The 7,351-nt window shown below is 44.6% G+C and overlaps 1 long non-coding RNA gene across 1 annotated transcript; it reads right to left on the reverse strand.

Moving 5' to 3' along the window:
• Positions 1-18: 18 nt before the first annotated feature.
• LOC105721252 (uncharacterized) lies at positions 19-6,440 on the reverse strand. The gene is made up of 2 exons (XR_001108284.3): positions 3,921-6,440; positions 19-3,319 (listed from the first exon to the last, which is right to left on the reverse strand). It is a non-coding gene; the product is annotated as an uncharacterized LOC105721252 (long non-coding RNA).
• Positions 6,441-7,351: the final 911 nt, after the last annotated feature.

Raw genomic sequence — 7,351 nt, forward strand, 5'->3', positions numbered from 1 at the left:
CGTGTCCAGACTGTTAACTTATTTTGCTTCCAAAGTTTATTTCTCGGAACACCATTCATAAGATTTGTATCAAGTATGCTAGGTTGTTTATCAAATCATTTTATTCGCAAGAAGAACTCACCATTAGCAGCCGATAGGGCCAGACATACACACTTAGTGACATCACAGCAACCAAAAGTAAGGCTAATTAGTTGGTGATCATTTCTCTCGGCTATGCTCCTGTCTCTGTTCTTGTAGCCTTCAACTCAGTATGTTATATTTGATGAAGCTGGATTCTTTCAAACCAGTAATGTCTCTATAATGGTGTTAGTATTCACAGAATAATTATAATACTTTTCATTTCCTCAACTGATTTTTCTAGGGATTATAGATTCAAAAACCATACATTTCCTAAGAAATACTGGGAGGGAATTACCACATGGAAACACTGGTCTGGGTCCTAGTCCTAGCCTCTGCAGCATCATTCTGGGATGACTGACAGTATGTAATAGTGGCCAAACCACGTAAGTTGGAGTTAAGGCAGACCATAGAGATCAGTGAACACCTGAAGATCTGTGGTGAGTAGTAAACAATACTTTTTTTCTTTTTCTTTTTTTGAGACAGAGTTTCGCTCTTGTTACCCAGGCTGGAGTGCAATGGCGCGATCTCGGCTCACCGCAACCTCCGCCTCCTGGGTTCAGGCAATTCTCCTGCCTCAGCCTCCTGAGTAGCTGGGATTACAGGCACGCACCACTGTGCCCAGCTAATTTTTTGTATTTTTAGTAGAGACGGGGTTTCACCATGTTGACCAGGATGGTCTCGATCTCATGACCTCATGATCCACCTGCCTCGGCCTCCCTTACCACATACATGTTTTAAGAATTAATAACTTTATTGTTGGCTGTGGCAGCTTCTCTGGATCTATGGCCTACAAAGAACTCAATGAACCTCTGAGAAAAAGTAAGAGCATTAGGTTTAGAATCAGAGTTGGGTTCACATCCTAGGTCTGCCACATACTTTACGTGTTTCATGCTCTCTGATCTCAGGTTTCATCTGTAAAATGAGGATAACAATGCATTATAAGGATTAATGTTAAGGAACCGAGGACAATGCCTAGCAGAAATGGCCCTCTCCCCTTCTGTTTCCTACAACAGTCAACTTGACACCAGGGAAGAGGAAGGCCACCAGGAGTTTTCTGATAACAGAAAACTACCCAATGAAGGCCACAGACAGAAAAATCTCCTTTGGAATTAGTCTCACTTTAAGAATATTCAAGGAAAAAAGTTGAATTTGCTAATTCCATAAATCAAAAGTGATTATGTACTGTAGAGAGAGCTTTAGTTAATTAAATACTTAAGACATCAATTTGCCAAACAGGTGCAAGAGATTAAATAGATTAAGACATGCCCCTATCCTCAAGCAGCTTACAACCTAGGAATACAAAGCCGACTGTGATGCACAAAGATGACAGGAATACCACAACAGAAGAGATTCCTCCCAATCATGGAACCCAGGCCATACAAAGGAGCAGCAACATTTCACAAGCATTCATGCAGAAGGGCATTCCGGGCAGAGGGGACAGCAGGAACACAGGAATAACATCACACAGTATAGTGGAGCCATCCATTTCCCAAAGTGGGAGAGGAGATGCAGGGGATGATGACGGAAAAGGTGAGCTGAAGCAAGGTTATAAAAACCAGACCTAGAAATTGGACTTTCTCCTGGAAGCAATACAAGCAGTATATCTTGGGTCCCCAATACATTTAGGTAGGGTCTACTTTACACAGATTTGCATATATATCAGAACATGATCTGTTGTAAAAAGCAAGGGATATCACCATTATTATTCTCTTTGTTCTTCTGAGGCAGTCCCTTAAAATCTCCATTGGAACCCTCTGGAACTTTCCAAGGGCCTCAGCCTAAAGTCCCTACAAGATCTTTGCAAAGGACTCTCAGAGATCCTCTTCCATTTGATATTTGGGAGCACAAAGATCCACGAAGTATAGTAATTGTCAGAACTACAGCCTGGCATTAGCCCTCCTACACACCCTCCCCTCAAGGAGAGACCCAAGATATAACAGCTATCTGTAGACCCCCACCCAAACTGCCCATGGTCTCCACAGAATGGAGTTACCTCATGGCAGATTCAGAGGGCTTTCTGGGGCAAATTTCCCTTCTTCTTAGTCCATGTGGCTCAGCAGGCCACTGCCTTCCCTGCCCTTTTCCACCACAAACCCATGGAGCAGGTACAAGAGAGCATGAAACAGAGGATGAGCAGCCCAGGTTGCACCACCCCCTTTCTGGGCCTCCATGCAGTTCAGTTTCCTGCAGTAATCTATAAAATGAAAACTGACTCAGAGGGGTGGTTTACAAATCTTTAACAAAGCTTTTAAAAAATTTCCCATGCAGGGAGCCTCCAAGGTACCTTTTGTCAACCTCTGGGGCTCTGTGAAGCAAACCTGAAAGACACAGGTTGATTCCTGGGGCTGCTTCTATGCTCAAGGGAAAAGGTTAGTTTGGTGGGCTCAGAATCTACATCTTCACTGACAAGGCACCAGAATGACCTGATGTCTGTCATTCAGGCTAGGGAAGAGCCACGACTTACTCCCAACCCATGAGGCTGTGCCAAAGCTGTGCCAAAGTCCTAATATTCCATGGAGCCCATTCCTAGTCCCACATCGTCAGAATTCAGAAGCAACAAAAGCCTCTTTAGCAAGGAGAAATAATCCTGCTGATCCATGAAATGGCACCATTAGCAATTTATCTTTTTGATAAAGCACTTGCCAGTCCCCCTAGGAGGAGGCATTCATCCCATACTCTTCCAGGTGAACAAGGTCACTGGGGCCACTCCTCCCCATGAGAATCAGCAGAGCAATTACATCCTAGGCACTTCAGGTAGGCCTAGTGACTCAAGAAGATGACAAGTCTCACCCTCATTGCCTCTTGCCCTCAGTCTCCACACAACCATCCTTGTGCCCTCGTATCCCCGATCCCCCTTAACCATGAAGCACTCAGAGACAAGTTACACTGGGTTCTTGCTTGGCCTGACTGGCCCAGCCTTTTCTTCCAGCTTCCGGAGCCTCAGACCTTCAGCCTCCACAGGCCATTTAGCTCGTCTGCGCTGACAGGAACATGGAATCCAGAGATGCTGGGAGGTAGAAGGAGGCCTCCTCTTCCCCAGAGTGCAGCTGATGAAGGCTGGAGGCAGCCAGCAGCATGCACAAAAAGCTTCGCCCACTCAGTCCTCCTCCATGCCTTCCTCAAGCCACTTTAAATAGTACACATCTCCTTGATCCACAGGGAGACTAAAGACCTCTGAGATTTCAAAAGGATGTACAGCCTTTGGAGAGAAAGTAAAGCCCTGTGAGTGACTATGATTAGAATCAACTCACGTGATAAAACCAAAACCCAACTGGCCAGCCTCACTGGAGGCCCTCTGCAACCTGCTGCAGCCCACCTATCCAGGCCCATGGCCTGTCACTCTCCAGCTTATGTTCCCATCTGTCAACAAGTGATCAGTTAGGCCAGATAGCTTTAGAGTCTCACAGACATGGGCTCAAATTCTAAGGTTGCCCCTACTAACTGTCTGACTATGGACAAGTCACTTTGTTTCCTTTAAAGGCTCCTGTAAAACAACGAATAACAAAAAGGCCCTACATGACTGGACTGCTGGGGATTAACTAACACAAGGTACACAAGCACTTACCCAGTACACCAGGTGGCACTGTATGCCTTCATTAAATGTCAACTACTCTTTTTATTGTGCCATACATATTGCTTCCCAAAACAAACCCCCCCTCCCCCAATATCTCTGTATTCTCTTGCCCACCTAGAAGATTCCACCTACTCCTGCTGATCAGTCAAAAGCCTCTCTATTCTTGCTTCCAAAAAAAAAAAAAAAAAAGCCTCTGTATCCCTCAAGGCTCAATTCAACCACTGACCTTTTCCAAGGGATCTTCCCTGACAACCCAGGTCTACAGGAATCTCTCCTTCTCTCCTGTTTCTTTCGCCTGGCCCTTGTCACAGTGCAAGTTCTCTTCACTTTCCAAACTGAAGAAATATGAGGACTTGGGCCTCAGTGTCCCATCTGTCGAATGGGGATTATAATCCTCTGCCTCCTTTCTGCTGAATGAGGTATTTTAAAGTTCCCATAACATGCTTAATAAATCACAGTTCATCATTGAATGGACAGGGTTGTCAGAAGCAAGAGAGGGGCACAATAGTGGCCCATCTGGAGCATCCCGTAGCTTCTTGAGCCTCCTGGGGCCGCACCTAAGCCCTTTCACCATACCTGACAATGTCTCTGGCAATTTTCTCATAGGAACAGTTGACAAAGATGATGCAGTGAGTGCCAAAGACATAGCTGCAGGTCACAGGTGAATGGAGCTGCACGATAAGGGCCTTGAGCATGAGCATGGGGTGTGTCAGAAAAGAAGCTGCCAGGATCTACATGAGGGAAAAATAAAAGCACGGATCAGTGACATCACCAATTCAATGCCTCCCAGCTCAAGCAGATTGGAAACAAGCCTGCGGTCATTTTTTAAATCCCCATCCCCTTCCACAAATTAATTCCTGAGATCTGCATTGAGCTTTAGTGTTTAGACCGTTTTCATATCTAGATATTTTCCCCTGCATTTCACAGATGAAGAAAAAAATAGAGGCCCAGAAATCAAGAAACTTGCTCAACATCACATAGCTTTAATTGGTGAAGCCAGGATAAGGACAAGTCTGGATGTCTTGGAATCCATTTTTACTGCACAAAACTGCTACTAGAGGTAATATCAACTGGCATCCACTGACCTGCCATCATCCTGTGGAGATTATTATGAATGATAAACTGTTACACCTATTGATGTTTTAGGAAGTAATTTCACCTGCATTCATTTGTACATGTACCAGGTACTATGTGCAGTACTGAAGAAAATGCAGCCTTATAAACAAACTTAAAACCCTAGTTTTAAGTAATCTAAAAGCCCCTGAAATTGAATGCAACTTTCAGTTTATCTATACATTTTCCTCAGATGCAAATCCACAACTTCCACAAAACTACTCAGGGAGACCTATGATCCTCAAAAAGTTAAATTCCACTGGTTTGTGCCAATTTTTACAGATGAGGAAATAAAGCCAAAGAAGGGAAGAAATCACCCAAAAGGTGAGCAGCAAAGCTGAGCTAGAACCCTGGGCTTCTGACCCTAGCTTACAGTTCTTTCTGCCCCCCTCCACCACCTGGAGTTACTCTGTAGTCACTTCCAACCTTAACACTTCGAGATATTTCCAAGATGAGAAAACAAAGCCCCCAGAAAATTACAGAAGAATGAGATGATAACTACAATAGACCTATTATGTGATGCCTGGATGAGGATTCACCAGCAGATACCTCTTCCCCTCCTCAATCTAGCAAGACACAGCCCAGTCACTCCTCCCCAAGATGCCGGGAGTGACAGTTTCCCAGTAAACCTGGAAAAACACTCCACAATCTGCAGGACACCAAGTGGTGCCTCCAGAAACCAAACTGTTCACTGCCCTCACCTGGCTGCCTCCAGCGCAAATCCCCAGGAGCCTTAAAGAGAAATTTGTCTGCCTTCTCCCTTCCTTCCCTTCCCCTCAGTCCTGAGGCTGGCAGTTTAGGGATGAAGAAGTTTCTAGTGTGCTGGCACAGGGCACTCACCAGGAGGCATATGAGGACAGAGAGCCATTGGCAGCTTGGCAGAAGACACCATGAGCTCAGCCTGTCTATAGCATCACAGGTAACATAGCCGCACCATGGCAGTGGATCACAGCCATGGGCAGAGGTGCTAGTGGGTGGACACTGAGGGCCTAAACTGACCTCTCACCCACCACCTGCCCTGGCTTCTCCCTGGCCCAGTCTGCCAAGCTTGCCAGAAGGAGACCAGGAGAGAGACAGTGGAGGGAGCAGCAAAGAGAGGGAGGAATTTCCACTGGACACCCTTCACCCTTGAAACAACGCAAGCACCATACCAGACCTACAACACCTGCAAAAATACACTATTTCACTTTCCATTCAAACAATTTAAAAAAAAAACATAAAATCCCCGAAGACATCCAAATACAAAGACATAAACTCTTAGAACACAAAACCTTCAGAATCTACAGCACACAAACACTAACACACATACACAAAATTCTTCCACTTTAGAGAGGTCCAACCCACCAACAAAAACAAGAGAAGCATGCACATGGCTGCCTCTCTGGCCCCTTCCTTCTAGAATCTCCCTTCTAATTCTCCTTGGCTTAGAACACTCTTGTTCCCTACCTGCCTCCTTAGTGAACTCTCTCCTGGCCATCCCAAAGATTCTCCCACAGTCCTCTGCCCGTAAGGCACTTTGCACACATTTTTTTTGAGATGGAGTCTTGCTCTGTCACCCAGGCTGGAGTGCAATGGCACAATCTCAGCTCACTGCAACCTCCGCCTCCCCGGTTCAAGAAATTCTCCTACCCCAGCCTCCCAAGTAGCTGGGACTACAGGCGCGTGCCACCACACCCAGCTAATTTCTGTATTTTTAATAGAGATGGGATTTCACCACATTGGCCAGGCTGGTCTCAAACTCCTAACCTTGTGATCCACCCACCTCAACTTCCCAAAGGGCTGGGATTACAGGTGTGAGCCACCATACCTGGCCTGCACACACTTTTGTGGTAGCATGTAACAAACTATGGGGAGCACTAACAAATAAGAAAAGCGGCAAGCTAATGGCTGACTGTTGCCCTTCTGAACACAGGCTCCACTGTTCTCAGAATTAACAAATTTTTAATCCAGCTTTTTAATGTGAAGTATCCTTATTTTAAAAATGATGACAATTCTGGGGATGAGGATAGAGAGCAGAGAAGTATAAATAAACTGTTTAAGAGAATTGTTTTATGTTTTAGTTGTGGCAGGAGTAACACAAGTGTTTTAAAAATTCAATAAGTGGTACATTTAAGTTGTCAAATTTTATCGTATGTAAATAGTACCTTAAAACAGAGAGGGCAAAATGGTGGAAGCCAGTTCAAAATTGTTTTCAACTAGATAGACCAAACAAAACACATCTCTTAATCAAATCTGGCTTGCAGATTGCCAGCTGACAGTCCCTGCATTTATTGTAATTACCTGTTCACCTATCTGTTTCATTCCCTGGGATTATAAATTCTTAAAGGCCTAACACACTTCTCAGCAAAGTGTCTGACAAAATACTATAGTTAATCAGTTGTAGACCTATTCCTTTCATTTATATTGTTAGTTGTGCAGACTCAAGAAAGTTACTTAATTTCTGTGTGCTTTCAGGGGAGATTTTTCTCATAAAGGAAGGTCTAATATCCCCTTCATAGGTCTGAAGTGAGAATTAACAGAGATTAATGTTAAAAGTGCTTATAA

This window comes from Aotus nancymaae, unplaced genomic scaffold (genome assembly GCF_030222135.1).
Source record: "Aotus nancymaae isolate 86718 unplaced genomic scaffold, 86718_ANA_hifiasm-v0.15.2.pri h1tg000003l, whole genome shotgun sequence".
Taxonomy (NCBI): domain Eukaryota; kingdom Metazoa; phylum Chordata; class Mammalia; order Primates; family Aotidae; genus Aotus; species Aotus nancymaae.